This window comes from Bicyclus anynana, chromosome 25, assembly GCF_947172395.1.
Source record: "Bicyclus anynana chromosome 25, ilBicAnyn1.1, whole genome shotgun sequence".
Lineage (NCBI taxonomy): Eukaryota > Metazoa > Arthropoda > Insecta > Lepidoptera > Nymphalidae > Bicyclus > Bicyclus anynana.
In genome coordinates this window covers 1,540,980-1,558,637 of record NC_069107.1, presented here as the reverse complement: position 1 = coordinate 1,558,637, position 17,658 = coordinate 1,540,980, and the positions used below count along the sequence as shown (strand labels likewise).

Below are 17,658 nucleotides of genomic sequence, written 5' to 3'. Positions count from 1 at the left end.
TAATTTTAGCTATTAAAATTATATACGATTAGCAACTGTTTGTAAAAAGTGTTATTTCGTTCAATTAAAAGGATTTGCACTTGACATTTGCCTACGGGCGGGCCAATCAGCTGATACCAATTACACAAATGGGAGTGGACATATAAAACACCTAATCACCTCGCCGTCATTACAGCCTATAAAGAACCCAATAAAAAGCCAGACGTATTTTTTAAGCAGATTAAAATGGTGACTAGGTGTAAATAAAAAAATAATTCAAACACTTACGAATAAAAAGTTCCCAGCAGCCAAAATCGCCTCGGAAGCGGTTCGAACCGGCTTAATCAACCCAATTTTGACCACGTAAACTGTATTTTTCGAATTGGTTGATGGGAAAAGGTGTTTTTTCGGAACGCGGTGCGCGTAGCTGTGTTTTTCGCGCTCGGCACCGGTTCGTCGGTTGACTGCCGCAAACTCAGGGAAAATCAATAGCCACCCCGAGCCTCCGCATGCGGAACTTGGCGATCTGACATCCCTCACCCGTTTCCTTATTATGTAACTGTTAGACAGGGACAGATGTATGGGCGAGAGCTACTCTTGTTGTTTGAGAGATTTTGTAGACGTGCCAACTTGTTGGTAGAGGATGGAGTTGTGTTGCAATTTGGAAACACTAATGGTTGTAATTTAGATTTCTTTTTCCTTTTAACGTTATAGAAGGGTTATGTTTTTAGATTATTTGACGGATTTAAATATAATCTAATTCTAAAATATCGTAGTAGGTACTCTATTTTTTAAATTATAAAAAAAAATCCTGTATGAAACACCATAAACAATAAATACCTAAAAGTTAATACTTGATAAAGACTAATAGGTACATTTCCAAAACAATGATTATTTGTATTAAAATCTAAATCTAACACTGTAAGTAAGTAGGTTATAAACTGATAAACTATTGGCCTAGTGTGAGAAAAATACCACACACTCGAGAAATTTTGCGAAGCAGATTATTCCAGTACAAAATTGTAATCTGAATAATTGTAAAATTGTCTTTGTGGCGTTTTTTGTATCGCTTTCCTATAATGTAAACGAATAGAAAATCTCAATTCAAAATGGCAACTTATGTTGGCATGTATGTAGATGCTTTAAACACAACCCCTAATAATCCGCCAATGGCGTGATCCAAAATGGCGGATTGACGTTTGACGTTTCGGCGCGAAAACTGACATTTGTGTCAAAGTTCACGCGATATCGTATTGGTGTTCAATCGATTTTATCGCTTCATTTTGGTTCTATGCTAATAACCGATTGAGCCTTGGCTTCTTTATACGCCGATCGTTCCTGCGTACTTCCTTCATCGCGATATCCGTTGTTTGCATTTAAATATTGTCATATTTGGTTGACGCCCTTTATTTTAAAGCGTTTTACGTTATACTAGCGAAATTTCGTGTCTTTTCGTGAGTTTTTTCAGATTGTTAATTTTTTGATGCTGATTTTAATGTTCCATTGACAACAATCGATCCTGGCGACGATCCTGTCCCCTTAGTCAAGTGGCACGTCGATTCTCTTTCTACGATCGCCAACGCTTCGAAAACTAGAAAAAATATAGGAATGACAGATCTTGATCACGTGACCTGTCGATAGCAAATGTCATTCCCATACATTTTTCTAGTTTTCGAAGCGTTTGCAATCGTAACCGCCTGCATTCAGTGAATCTCTTCGACTTGCTTGATGTCGTCAGTCCACCTAGTGGGGGGTCGACCAACACTACGATTTCTAGTGGGGGGTCGTCATTCCAGCACATCAGTCATAAAATAAATTTCATTATGTACTTATATAGATTCGAACTACTTGACGAACAAATAACCTGTCCTCAAATTTCTAAAAAATGTTTCGCGAACGTCTTTTGACGGAGCAAAGTCATAAGGATAGACTTTGTACTAGGTTCGCTAGGACCCCTAGGTTCAAAAGAAGTTATATTTTAAGGGGTTTACAGTAAAACTGCATTTAGTTAATAAGTACCATCATATACCTAATACCATTTTAGATTGCATGATCACTTTTTTTGAAAGAGATCGCAGTCACAATTTATAATGAATATCCACAAAGTGTAATCTGCTTTTATTCAATAAAAAAATCATACATACGTACAGACAGATTATAATTTTTATAATAATCGATTGCATTCACTGCAGAGAAATTATTATTCGTGTTTACTTCGCTGCATTGCGCCATAACTGTACTTACTTTTGAGTTGAGTGTGTGGACGGTAAAACTTAAAGCTTGTACTTATTTTGAGATTTTCCACCTTTAGAAGCTTTTTAAGCTTTCCAAGCAAAAACTCACTTGACCATATTTCATTTTGATGATGCTTACTTTAGCAATTTACCTTTAGGCGTATAGTTGTTAGATTTTTTAATTTGGGTAAACTGGTGGATGCGTTACGAAAAATGTAATCGGGTGAAGCGAATTTTAACGGCCTCCGTGGCGCAGTAGTTTGCGCGGTGGATTTACAAGACGTAGTTGGGGGTTTGATCCCTGACTGGGACGATAGAGGTTTTTTTAATTGGTTACCCTACCGGTAAAGACATACCGCCAAGCGATTTAGCGTACCGGTACGATGTCGTGTAGAAACTGAAAGGGGTGTGGATTTTCATCCTACTCCTAACAAGTAAGCCCGCTTCCATCCAAGATTGCATCAGCACTTCCCATCGAGTAAGATTGTGATGGCTAACTTGTAAATCTATACTAATATTATAAAGCTGAAGAGTTTGTTTGTTTGTTTGTTTGATTGAACGCGCTAATCTCAGGAACTACTGGTCCGATTTGAAAAATTCTTTCAATGTTAGATAGCCCATTTATCGAGAAAGGCTATAGGCTATATATTATCCCCTTACTCCTACGGGAACGAGAACCACGCGGGTGAAACCGCGCGGCGTCAGCTAGTAATAAATAAAAGGCCAACGGACATTCAGAGGGATAGCTAAGAACTTCTTTAAGCATGCTTGACTTGGGGAGTAAGCTGTAACTGCGTTACGAAAAGTGTAATCGGGTGAAGCGAACTGACTTTCAGAGGGAGAGCTTAACACTTCTTTACTCACGCTTAGGAAATAAGCTGGTGAATTTGTTACGAAAAGTGTAATCGGGTGAGGCAAACGGACGTTGAGAGGGAGAGTTAAAAACTTCTTAACGCACGCTTGACTTGATGAGTAATCTGGTGAATGCGTTATGAAAATTGTAATCGAGTGAGGCGAACTGACGTTTAAAGGGAGAGCTAAATAATTCTTTACTCACGCTTGACTTGGGGAGTAAGCTGTGAATTCGTTACGAAAAGTGTAATCGGGCTAAGTTAACGGACGTTGTGAGAAAGCGCTAAAGAAGGTTTACTTCAGTCCTTTCGTCTCCCAATTGGTTTTTAGGTATCCGAACGTACGTAGTACAAAAACAGACAACCCTTATTTTGTATTAAATAACAAATTAGCTCTGCGATCTCATCTGACGTTAAGGAACGCCAAATCGCATAGCGGTGCATTTTTACCGATAGGATAGTCACGGCACTGATGCCTGCCACCCAGTGGCGTGCACTTCATAGATACAAAAATGCACTGCATACCCTAAGGACGCATACAAGCCTAGTTTGGACTACAAAATACAGTTTGAAAAGGAATTTTCGAATTGTTATTTAAAGTGCATACCCTAGTTAAATACCTTATGCACGCCACTGCAGTGCCACCAGATCAAACCTAAGCCAATTTAGGACCAAATTCTGGGTTCGTATCCTGGGTCAGGTCATGTAATACTTACTGGGCTTTTCTTCAAAATATTTTTCAGTAAATATTTTTAGTCTGTATTCTAATACATATTGCTTACAGCCATCTGTTGTAAAATGTTCACACTACAGTTTCCAACACGCTTCGATAGGTGGCGTACTTGTCTAAGCATTCGTAGAGTTTCGTAGACCTTTGTAGAGCTTGTCTTGTCTACGGCGTTTCAGCACGAAAGTATAGATGTCACTTTTCATTTATTTATTTTATTTTTTTAAAATACCTACATGTTAAAAAAATATTATTTGTTAGTTTTGCATCTTAACTCAAGAATGGCCTATAAAATTTTCTGTCTTACTTTTTTTAATACTGTAAGTACTGTAAGTAATATTGGTAAGTACGTAATTTTTTATAGGAACTTTTGGGGAAGCGAAGATCGGGTCACATTCTTTAATATTATGGTATTAATGGACTCTTGCGAGACGTGATAGCCCAGTGGGTATGACCTCCTTCGATTCGGAAAGCGTAGGTTCAAATCTGGTCCAGTCCAAATTTCTTTCAAGTGTGTGCATTTTAAGAAATTAAATATCACATGTCTTAAACAGTAAAGGAAAAACATCGTGAGGAAATCTGCATACCTGAGAATTTTCTTAATTATCTACGTGTGTGAAGTCTGCCAATCCGCATTTCTACAGCAAAACTATTCTCATTCTGAGAGGAGACCCGTGCTCAACAGTGAGCCAAATTCGGGTTGTTAATGATGATTGATTACCACCAGTGTAACAGACCTCTGTTGACCAAGAGTCGTCAATGTATCCTGGTAGCAAAGACAAGTGTTTACCATCACTGATATATTGTTCTGACTCACGGAGGTGTAGCGATGACACTACTAGTTAAACTCGATTGAATATATCACCAAAAAATTACTGTGACAGACGGACAGACATGAATAAGCCTATGTGTTTGCTTATACAATAATTCTTGCAAATAAATGATTATTATTATTATTATTATTATAAATTAGAAGCTACTACTAATATAAAATTTTAATTTTAATTTAACAAATTATTATGGTAGAAATATAAAATACCTAATAATAAAAGGACGCATAATAATGTAGAAAATTTCACTTATAACTGGCCAATTTTGCTTTGACAGATTCAGAATTATTAGTAAAAAAAATTATACCTTTAAATATAGTCGAGCAAATTCAACCTTAAAGATTAAGTTTTTTTTTTTTTTAATTGTAATAATCTCTTCCAGTTGTATAAATTGACATATTTTTAATTTTTAACTATTGATCGTATTTTTTTAACATTTTTATTATTTAATTCTTAATTTCTTTCATTCTTACCAATTGTATTTTTTTTTGTTTTATTTGCAACCTTAATTGTACCATTTGACATTTTTATCATTTTTATCTTTTAACCTATTAATTAAATTACTTATTACTTTTGTGAATTAGATTATAATTGTTTTCTCTATGTATAGTATATACTTGATATCTTAGAGTTTGTTGTACCTATGAATAAATGGATATCTATAACTAAGAAGTGTACATAATATCTAAAATTGTGAAAGTTGTGAAAATCTTTTAATAGCTAAGCATTAACCTAATTTATCTATGTAATTAACTGTAAGCATGAATTTAATGTATTAGCGGTTGATTTTCCTTAATAAATAAATAAATAAATATTACTTGGATTGAGTGCCAAGAAGTTGTGTTTGGCACTCCTCACCAATCGTTCGCACCCCACTTAAATGAGTACGTTTTTGGTGTTTGGAGCTTTTTTGGTGCAAAAAAAACGTAACGCTGTCTTCGTTCATCAAATTTTCCTGCCCATATTTTTTCACACCGGGGGTTATGTATGAAAAACCGATTCTTAAGGAGTAAACTCCAAAAACCATGTAGTGACTTATTATTTGAATGGTACACCGAGATACATAATAACCCTGATGCTCGGTACACAGACGAGTGTTTATCGTCACTGATCAATCTTTACTGACTCACGCCGTAGTGGCACCACTACTAGTGAAACTCGATTGAGAATAGGGTAAATTTATGTAATTTTAACCAACGATACGGAAGAAAGGTGTTATGAGTTTACCGTGTGTACCTAGTACTATCATTATCAGTAGATGGACGTCCACTGCTGGACATAGGCCTCTTGCATGGACTTCCAAATAAAACGGTCGAGCCGCTAGCATCCAGCGGCTCCCTGCAACCCGCTTGATGTCTTTGGTCCACGTAGTGGTGGGTCGACCAACACTACACTTTCCGGTGCGGGGTCGCCATTCCAGCACCTTGGAACCCCAACGTCCATCGCCTGTTCGAACTATGTGGCCTGCCCATTGCCACTTTAGCTTCGCGACTCACTGAGCTATGTCGGTGACTTTGGTTCGTCTGCGGATCTCCTCATTTCTGATTTGATCACGCAGAGAAACCCCAAGCATAGCTCGCTCCATCGCCCGCTGATCTATATTTAGATCGTCTAGATGTTACCCATTAGATCTAGATGTAACTCAAAGTGGTCATAGACTGACCAATGATATTATACGTACTTGTAGAATTGAGTCTAAAGATATTTGCTGTTGGTGAATAGGCTGTGGAGGACGACTTTAGCGATAGAGGTAGTGGGTTACAGCGTATTTATCTATATCTTATAAGGTATCTAAGTAAGGTGCTATATAACTTATGGTGTCTTTTATGTTTACTAGATCGGTGTAGTTATGCATTTAAAGTGAAATATTATTGCATATTTTCCAAAAAAGTCGACTGCTTTATAGGCTCGAAACTAGTTGGTCATCATCATTATCATTAACAACCCATATTCGGCTCACTGCTGAGCTCGAGTCTCTTGTCTCTTCTCAGAATGAGAGGGGTTGGTCCACCACGCTAACCCAATGCAGATTGGCAGTCTTCACACACGCAGAGAAGAAAATTCTAGGGTATGCAGGTTTCCTCACGATGTTTTTTCCTTCGCCGTTAGAGACACGTGATATTTAATTTCTTAAATTAAATTAAATTGCACGTTATTGAAAAGTTGGAGGGGCATGCTCCGGGCCGGATCCGAACCCACACCTTCCGGAATTGGAGGCAGAGGCCACTGGGCTATCACGGCTCACAGTTGGGCATAGGCATGGGCCATCAGAGTGGGCGTAGTGCAATATTAATTCGACTCATCATCATTATTAACAGCCAATGGACGTCCACAGCTGGACATGGGCCTCTTGTGAAGACTTCTAAACACCACGGTCTTGAGTCTTGCTACTTCGAGTACAGATCGTAAATCACTGGTAGGGGCGTGTAGTGCGATTCATGTAGGGGTATTTTCAGTGATATCGCAAGCACGCGCGATCTACGTAAACGCCGACGAGTCTGCCAGCAGAGCGCGTGGCCGCGCCTGTGTGCGGACTCATAGAACATTCGCCCTGAAGATAGTGCAGCTCTGGACTTATGATATTATACCTACCACAAAAAAGACATTTATTTTAACACTATTTTATTAGCACTACGGCTTACATCTAGTGTGATATTGTATCTCTCGCAATAAAACCTTTTTGCTTAGTTGGAATAGAAAGAAAAATATTGGTTAAAATAATAATTAATAATTAATCTCAATCTGTTTCACAACGTGCACTATGTACGAACATGAGTCACGACCAAGGCCCCCATGTGGGTTCGAAATTAGTTGAGGAATTCCGGAATTTTCCCGATTTACATAGAGATACAAATCCCATGAGCTCGTATTCATGGCGTTATTATAATAAAATCACATAGCTAGGTTTTTGTCCACTTCACCTTGTTTTGCCTGGTTTTAAATTTGAATTTCCTATACTCTAACTCAGTGCTAATCCAAATAAATTGGTATGTACATTTCATTTGCCACCGCCGTCAAACCGATCATAATATGTTGTCAGTTCGATTTGATTAACTTGCCCAAATCAAATCAAAATGCATTTATTTATAGTAGGCTTAGTTATAACCACTTTTGAAGCGTTTCATTGTGTAACCTCAATCCAGTAAATGTAGCTCAATATCCCCTTTTCTTCAACAGGAGATACAAATAATACGACAATTGAACGCTGGGCGGGGATCGAACTCTAAAATTTAAATCTAGCACATATAACAGTAGCCACAATTTAATGTTTGAATTTAAGTAAAAAAAATTGCTAAATTTATCAGATGCGCATCCGTCATAAATAATTCATCATCTATATTGTCGAGTATTATTCTTGGAAAACATCATCTGTAATCATGTTTTAGTCAATCAATCACCTCTTATCTACTGAAGATTAAAATATAGCGCTGTAAATATTTTAATTATGAGAACATAATATATTGCATAACTTTGCATGTTATGTTATAAACGCTATCTATATTTCATAACTGGCAGATACCCGTCACGTTACATGCGTGAAATTCTATTAGGCTTGTACAAAATATGTAAAATGCAAGGCTACTTTGAACTTGATTTTCATTTTTGGGCACAACCTGTTGACAGTTGTTCAGGAAAATGCCACATCTGTTTCATAATCTGTGACCATGGATCACGTTTAAGCTCTGCGCATGTGTGCGAGACGCCATAACCCGCGGATTCTAACCTAAATTCGAATTTCGAGCTTCGCTTTCCGCGGACGCGCGTGCCCGGCCAGCGCTTCTTAATTTAAAAATAAAACAATTTTTTTTTCGCCCAGCATTCCAGCAAAGCGCACGTATTATTCAGCCAGTGTTTTTTTTTCGTGTTACGCATTGTGATATACCGTTTTAAGTGTAAATGGGTGGTGAGAATTCTTCCCCATTAATAAATAATGTTTAAAAATAGTGTGTACGGTTTACGTAGATCGTGTGCAGGAAAGCTCGTCGTATTTCGGTGACATATTGTGGTGACCTCGAGTTGCGTGACATTCATTTTCGCGGTATTTTTTCGAAACAGTGAATAATACTTTTGTAGTCATAAGTTTATATTGGATTTGGATTGAGTGTTGAACTTTATGAGGTTTGTATTTGAAAAAATTGTGTTTATTTTTTGCTTTAGTTGTTTTTTTTTAATAAGCTTTGTGGCCCAGGATTCTAGCACTTTTGAGGCATTTATTTGATATTTGAATATTTGAGTTAAATATCACTTGTTTTTTTTTAAATAAGCTTTGTGGCCCAGGATTCTAGCACTTTTGAGGCATTTATTTGATATTTGAATATTTGAGTAAAACAACATAAAATACCTACTTTGAAACGGTTTGCTTTGTGAAAGTTCAATGTTACCTACTAGTCTGTAACCTTCAATGTCATAGTTTATAGTGACATTGAATTTTCTCTAGGCATAAAGGCACAGAGGATGGAGGCATCTAGAGTTTTGGGCATTAAAATCGCATATTTTTTGTTCTTTACAAGTTATCCCTTGACTACAATCTCACCTGATGGTAAGTGATGATGCAATCTAAGATGGAAGCGGGCTAATTTATTAGGGGAGGATGAAAATCTACACGACATCGTACCGGAACGCTAAATCGCTTGGCTGTACACAGGCTGGAATTAAGATTTTTCTTATAAGAAAAACCCAATTATGCTTTTTTGTAGGCCTGACCCGGGATTCGAACTTTGGACTTAATTGCTCATAGCTGAACCAGCTAACTACCTCATTACATATAATGTTCGTTGGTCATGCGATGAAAGCTCGTATTGCTTGTAAAACTTGTTAAGGGTTAATTAATTATGCTATTATTTTTAATGAATGGATGGTTAAATATAGGTGTAACGAGTCCTAAAATGTTGTAGTAAGATACTTTAATAATACACAACGATGACAATTAAACTGGTATGCTTGGTCAAGGGGTCCTATCTCAGACCAATTATTGTATAGGACCTGCCTCGCTAGACGTTACTTTTCTGTCAAAGTATATGATCAACGATCTAATGCGATTATAAAAACTGTCTCTATAGAATCGATGTTAAATAGTTGTAATCGTGTTCGTCGGTTAAAGAGCTCCGTAAAAATACCTTTTTATGGAATTGAATTATGTAAAAAACGGGCAAAAACTTCTAATTTAGTATAAAATATATACCAAATCTAAGCTCGTTTTCTTCAGAAAATGACAGACAATTTTGTTCGTGACTATGAGTGCGATACAGGTCCTTCTATAATTGGTCTGAGGGTCCTATATATAGAAATAAAAAAAAAAGAAAACTAACTTTTCTGAAAAATATTTGATTATTGTTTGTTTAGCTCTAAAAGATGGTGTTTAATTATATTTTTGTAAGTAGACAGAGCCGTAATAGCCCAGTGGATAGGACCTCTGCCTCCGATTCCGGAGGGTGTGGGTTCGAATCCGGTCCGGTGCACCTCCAATTTTTCAGTTGTGTGCATTTTAAGAAATTAAATATCACGTGTCTAAAACGTTGAAGGAAAACCTAGTGAGGAAACCTGCATACCTAAGAATTTTCCTAATTCTCTGCGTGTGTGAAGTCTGCCAATCCGCATTGGGCCAGCGTGGTGGACTATTGGCCTCTCATTCTGAGAGGAGACTCGAGCTCAGCAGTGAGCCGAATATGGGTTGATAACGAAAGTAGAGAAAAAATATGTACCTAACATATTTTTTGTAATAACATAAAATTGAAAATTATGAAAAAGCTCCCGAAGGTCATGAAATTATTAATTACACTCTCGATCAAGTCATCAATATTCTCTTTCAGTGCGCTTTCATTTGAGAAGCATATTTGCTCCAGTATATTTGCAAACATTCGGTTATTCTGCCCCACTTTAACCCCCCACAACTTTTAAACGGCTCTACCGATTTTCATCAAATATGTCTTTGAACACTCGCATATAAGTCACCTTTCATACAAAACAAACTAAACTGTAATCGCTTCATCCGTACTGGAGTTATGGTGCTCTTTTTACGTTTGGGGTTAAATATAATTTATATTTATATTATTATATAATTTAATTTGAAACAAATGAATTTAAATTCGAATATTCTCTTCTAGTCAGGAATCCGTAGAACATTTTTTACATTTGAATACTATCAAGTTAATTTTCCGTGAGTAGCTTCATCTTGATGAGACGATCAACTTATTTACGAGAATTCTTGATTCTGGTAGTTAACTGAGTTACCAGGAAATAAAAATTTCTGAGCGTCGGAACGAGATAATGTACCACGCAATTTGTAGGACATTGTGGCTGTTAAAAATTCTAAATTCATTTATTTCAATTAGGCTTAGTTTACAAGCACTTGTGAAAAGTCAGGATTATGTCATATTTTAATTTAATCTAATGGTGGTAAACTCGAAAACTTAAAATTAAACTTACGAGGGTTCCAAACGCGCCTTGGTCGGAGAAGAGCCCAGAACAAACTTATTGTTAAGATTTTATAACTATTAATTAAGCAACAGTAAAAAAACAGATGGTTAGTAACAGTATTTGGATCAATCTGTCTATGTTGTCTCTTTAGTCTCTGCCCAGGCATTATGGAGACGATAGGCCAGACGATCGTTAAAATTATAGGTATATTTTGAGATTTTATTTTTCAGGCGTCTGTCGTCAATCTTTTATTGAGTTATTTGTAGCTCGGTGATGAAATGCAAACAAAAACATCTCAAATAACCGTTCATTTTACTAATACTGTGAACTAGCTGATACACGTGACTTTGTTCGCATGAGTTTGTTGTAGGTCCTACTGTAACGAAAAATGTTTGGTTTTTCCTATACTCGGTTAGAAGTGGTTTTTCCTATTTCCTAGGCTATACAGTCTAAATGTCCCGTATTCAATTTAGTTTGAATTTAGATAATTAGTTTGTGCATCTACCATTTACAACCAGCGTGGAACATGGGCTCCATATTTCCTTTCCTATATTGAGGGTGTCTGGGCCTTTTACAGACAAAAATTTAAAACAAAAAATGTCTGTTTGTTTGTATGTGCTAATCTCTGGAACGGGTGAACCGGTTTTAATCCGATAACCACTATAGAAGGGGTTATTGAGCAACGTTTTGGTTACTTTTATCCCGGATTTCACGATTCCCAGGGATTTGTGAAAGTAATGGGGATGATGACTAGGTTTGAATATATTGATTTTTATGATACATTCGGGTAAATAAGGTCAATGTTAACTAATTTATACATAAAAAGCAAAGATTGTCTGGATATTTGCAAAATAAATAAGATTATAAAATTTCAAAATCTACTAAAAATATTTTATCGTAATTAGATGAAAATTCATACAGTTTTAGCTTCCTTACATTAAATGTGACATTTTTCAATAAATGAACTATAAACATAAACGCACAAATAACAAAGATATTAGTAATTTTGTTTGAACGCCCATACAAACCTAACGATCAGCGAGCCAACGACGTCACTAAATCGTGTCATTTTGTATAGAGCGTTTTCCAGGGATCCGCGGCAGCGCCGCAAATCTGATCCTTTAAATTCCTGTAGCTGCGAAAGTAATGATCGCAGATACCCTGTTACTTTTACAAAATTGCTTTGCTATTAGTATACTTTTAATTTATATACAATTTAAAAAACTATCATCATCCCTATTATACGCGGACGAAGTCAGAGCGTCTAGTGAATCTATGAGGGTGAGAGCTTAGATCAATTTATTGTATAGGACCTGTCTCGCTAGACGTTATTTTTCTGTCAAAGTATATGATCAACGATCATAAGCGATTATAAAGACTGTCTCTATAGTATCGATGTTTCATAGTTGTTTATGAGCTCAGTAAAAATACGTTTTTGCATGGTGTACAAAATGGGAAAAACTTCTAGTTTAGTATAAGATATATACCAAATATAAGCTCGTTTTCCTCAGAAAATGACACAAAATATTATTCATGTGTTGAGGCGCGATACTGGTTCCTCTATAATAGTCTAATTGACACTTTTTTAAAATGATCCTAAATTGTTCATTAACGTTCTACTAAATTAAAAATAACATGTTTCCCTGAGACATGGTCACATGAAAATTTAAATTTTTAAATATTTTTTAACGAGTGAAAACGCTTGTCGGCCATGATGGTCTATATTTCTGTTTGATGACGTCACGTTAACAAATCCTTTGCAAACGGAGCGTTTGACGAAAAAATAATTAATAATTAAATAGTTTAACGTTCAGTACATCAAGAAACACTGTGACGTCACAAAATGGACGACAGCATTTTTGACGTTTGGAAAATTGGAAAAAATACAAATTAAGTTTTATAATAAATCCTTAACTTTTATTAATTAATATCGATATATTTTTCATACCCTCATTCCATGTAGGTACTAGACGAAATTTATATTGTTTGTATTAAATTTGATATGAGTCAACTCTTCGACAATCAACGCTTCGCTTAGTAGTCTTAGTGTGTATCAGCCCTTAGTCTTAGTGTGTATCAGCCCTTAGGCGGATCGATAACGTTTCTAATTACGATGGTGTTCATGTGATTAGATAACTGATGGCGTGGGGAGCACCTAGATAGAGAAATTATACTTTACTAGCAGACGCCCGCGACTTCGTCCGAGAAAAAATTAGTTTTTCATTAACCCCTGTGGAACCATGTTTTTTTCTGGGAGCCTATGTGTTAATCTAGAGTAAAATCTATTACCATTCCAAATTTCAGTAGTTGCGGCGTTAAAGAGTAACATACATCCAAACAAACATCCATACAAACTTTCGCGTTTATAATATTAGTAGGACTAATAAGCGCCCATAATTTTGTCCAGTTTGGTCAACAGGTATGGCGATCAACAGGTTTTTTTTTTAATTAAATTTATTTTTTAAATATACAACGGACTTCAAAAACTTAAACGTACGTATGAAATCTAAAAGCGAATAATAACATTACAATGTTTTCTACATACGGATCACTTTGAAGGCGATATTTTTTGCTTCATAATTTCCTTTTGTGGTGTTCAAGTTGGTTGTATTTGTCAGTCAGTATTTTTCTCGGCCTTCGAGTTCGTGGGTTCGATCCCCGGCTTCTTAATTGGCCTAGGTCTAGCTGGTGGGTGGGCTGTAGCTAGCTAGTGGCTTGGGCGTAACGATGTAGCGCCCAGCGATATAGAGTTCCGGTGCGATGTTGCGTAGAAACCAGAAGGGGTGTGGGTTTTTATCCTCCTCCTAACAAGTTAGTCTGCTTCCATCTTAGATTGCATCATCACTTAGCATCAACCCTTGCATTCTGTAAAGTTACAGAGATGTAACATCGCCTTTGACTATTTAGACTATGGACTTGTTTCGCACCCAAATTCACCAACAAAAAAGAGGGGGACGAGGTAAACTTACACATCCAAAATATTTAACACCATTAAATATATTCCGTGTACATACACTACAAACAACTATAAACTGACTCGCAATACACACACACGTAATTTACACAGACTAACCAACACATCGCTTAGACTAACCACAGAATATATGCACAGAATATTCGATTACTTGATCGAAATTGTTTTTAAATTTGATAAAATTTAGGTAAAAATACTTAAAAATGAAACGTTACTCCATCTTTTACTAAACATCAAGTTTTTGACCGTTTTTTATGCCATTCAACTGATCGAACCCAAAACGCAACGCAAACCGGCATTTTTAGGGAGCTCTTTACACGCCGAAAAGGATCACAACAATGAAAGATCGATTCTATAGCAACAATTTTTTATAAACGCGTTAGATCATTGACTTTTGATCTTTGCCAGAGGGATAACAGTTAGCGAGGTTAGCGAGGTTATTAATGGTCGAGGAACATCATGGCAACTTCGTTGTAATCGACATTTTGTTGTTATTACATAGTTGTTACCCAGGTGAGATTGTAGTCAAGGGCTAACTTGTTAAGAATAAAAAAAAAGTGATGAAGTAGTCTAAAATGAACTACTAATAACTAACATCTTAGGAGGAAGATGTAATCCACACCCCTTTCGGTTTCTACACGACATCGTATCGGAACGCTAAATCGCTTAGCGGTACGTCTTTGTCGGCAGGGTGGTACACCACGGCCGAAGCCAGATCTGGACCAATTATTAAGAAAATCTCAATCTGCCCAGCCGGGGATCGAACCCAGGACCTCTGTTTTGTAAATCCACCGCGCATACTGCGCCACGAAGGCCGTCATAAAGTCCAACGAGTCAACCCCCTTAGCCAAGTGGCAAGTCGATTCGCTTTCTACGATCGCTAAAGCTTTGAAAATTAGAAATATGTATGGGAATGACATTTGGTATGGACAGGTCACGTGATTAAGATCTATCATTCCCATACATTATTCTAGTTTTCGAAGCGTTTGCGATCGTAGAAAGAGAATTGACGTGCCACTTGGTTAGGGGGGCAGTTTTGTTTTGATAACGGAGAAAATATTCCATTCAAGCTTATGATTTAGGTTGGTAGTATTATAACGTCACGCTTCCGTATGGAGTACATAATAAATAGGGTTATTGCTCTATGCTTTTAGCTCGGCTATCAATGGCCACTTCTGCGTGAGTTGTAATCTGGGTGTTGCCACCGCGTGGGTTTTTTTATAATGAATGTTATTTTTAAACTAGCGGGTTTCGTCCACGTGAAATTCAGTTTTTTACCCCAAACCATGGGTTTTTTAGGAATGAAAAATATCCTTCATGATGCTCAATAACCTCTTCTATCTTCCAGTGAATGTCTCATTAAAATCACTTTAGCCGTTTCAATAAGCTCGAATAAATAGAAAGACAGATAGACATAAATTTAAAAAAGATGCTTGTTTATGTTTTGGTATAGTGTAAATAACTACATTCCAAATTCCGGAGGGTGTGGGTTCGAATCCAGTCTGGATCATGCACCTCCAACTTTTCAGTTGTGTGTATTTTAAGAAATTAAATATCACGTGTCTCAAACGGTGAAGGAAAACAGCGTGAGGAAACCTGCTTAACAGAGGATTTTCTTTATTATCTGCGTGTGTGAAGTCTGCCAATCCGCATTGGGCCAGGGTCGTGGACTATTAACCTAACCCCTCTCATTCTGAGAGGAGACTCGAGCTCAGCAGTGAGCTGAATATGGGTTGATAATGATGATGATGAATCACAAGTAGGTAAAAACTTCAAATTGTTTTCTGGTCGTATTTATGAAATTACTAGCAGACGCCCCACGGTTTTACACGCGTGGCCTAGTTCCCATGGGAAAACAGGGATAAAATGTATTCATGCTTTCTATTGGTACCTAAAAGAATTTTCAAAATCAGTTCAGTAGATCCAGAAATTACCCCCTACAACATCACAAACTTTACCTCTTTATAATCCTAAATTTTATTTTATATTATAAACGCGAAAGTTTGTATGGATGTTTGTTACTCTTTAACGCCGCAACTACTGGAGCGATTTGGCTGAAAATAAATTTACTCTGGATTAACACATAGGCTACTTTCATCCCGGAAAATTCATGGTTCCCAAGGGATTTGTGAAAAACTAAAATTCATGCAGACGAGTCCGCTAGTTTTTGAAATATTTAAAACATAAGACACCATTTTTCTTCAATAATATTGAAAATTACTGATGCGACGCTTTGTGTCGTACAATTAATAATTCCAGCCAGTAAAATGACAAGTTAAACTGTCACTGATGTGTCATTTTACCAGTTAAATAACATTTCAGTGACAGTTGACAGACTGGAATTAATTCTCCGACTACAGAATGTATTAGTTTTTGAATTTGTATTTGGAATGGCTGCATCACTGCTATATTCCGTGCAGTCTATCTGCCTATTATTCTTTAATCTGTGATAGAAGTATATATGAAACTCTAAATAGAAATCAACAGGAAATGCATGTAACGCAAATAGAATTATGTTTTACTATAAGAGGAATGGGTAACGAAGCTATATATAGGCATCGTGACCCGGTTACGATTGTTTATGGCATACGAATTGCATTTCAAATTATTTTTTTTGGGTTCTGCATCGTTGTAATGCTTTTACGAAGCCTCATTATAATCATGATTAACTGTTTTCTGTGACTTCGTCTGCATTAATTTCGATTTATGAACGACTTCAAAAAGGAGGTTTTAACTATTTCTTTCAAACAAAACGTATAAAAATTACAAAAATCTCAGACTTTTTATATAAGGACCTGTCTCGCTAGACGTTACTTTTCTGTCAAAGTATATGATCAACGATCTAATGCGATTATAAAAACTGTCTCGATAGAATAGATGGTTCATAGTTGTTGTCGTGTTCGTCGGTTAAAGGTTTCTCCCACCAGCCAAACCTGGACCAATTAAGAAAATCTCAATCGACCCGGAAATCGAACCCAGGACCTCCGTCTTGTAAATCCACCGCGCATACCACTGCGCCACGGAGGCCGAGTACACGAAATTAATATTGTTTATTTTGATATGAGTCAATTACCCTATTGGCTACCGTGCTTACCTATGGTATGACAAAGTTTAAGCCTCCATAGAATAAAGTATGTCTGGCAATTGCAGTTCAAAATCTATACTAATATTATAAAGCTGAAGAGTTTGTTTGTTTGATTGAACGCGCTAATCTCAGGAACTACTGGTCCGATTTGAAAAATTATTTCAGTGTTAGATAGCCCATTTATCGAGGAAGGCTATAGGCTATATATTATCCCCGTATTCCTACGGGAACGGGAACCACGCGGGTGAAACCGCGCGGCGTCAGCCAGTGTTCTATAAAAATATTTGCGTGTCTACGCAAATATATTATAACGCGTGACAAATGGGGCGCGCCATTTGTATGAAAGCCACGTCTTCTTTCTCAATAATACTTTTTTACGTGACAATGCGTCTTCTTTGTCTTTATATCCTTGCTCTTATGTTTTAAGATATGTAAGGCCACGGACTTATCTAGATACCGAAAGGTCCTGATAAGCTCCAGCTATACCAAGGTTTTTGCTATCGTGCGTTGACAACTTATGTTCGGGTCACTGCTGAGCTCGAGTCTCCTCTCACAATGACA

General features: G+C 36.8%; 2 protein-coding genes across 4 annotated transcripts in view; one reads left to right on the top strand and one right to left on the bottom strand.

Moving 5' to 3' along the window:
- LOC112056479 (uncharacterized) overlaps positions 1-453 on the bottom strand; it is an 88,745-nt gene extending 88,292 nt beyond the window's left edge. The window contains exon 1 of the mRNA XM_052889292.1: positions 268-453. The gene's annotated coding sequence lies outside the window, so the exon portion shown is untranslated. The remainder of the gene's footprint in view (positions 1-267) is intronic.
- A 7,898-nt stretch (positions 454-8,351) lies between these two features.
- Positions 8,352-17,658, top strand: part of LOC112056463 (voltage-dependent calcium channel type D subunit alpha-1-like) — a 48,619-nt gene continuing 39,312 nt past the window's right edge. For 2 of the 3 annotated variants that reach the window (XM_052889283.1, XM_052889282.1), the window contains exon 1: positions 8,353-8,740. The gene's annotated coding sequence lies outside the window, so the exon portion shown is untranslated. Of the gene's footprint in view, positions 8,741-17,658 lie in introns of all 3 variants that reach the window. The other variant, XR_008252119.1, reaches the window with a different exon arrangement.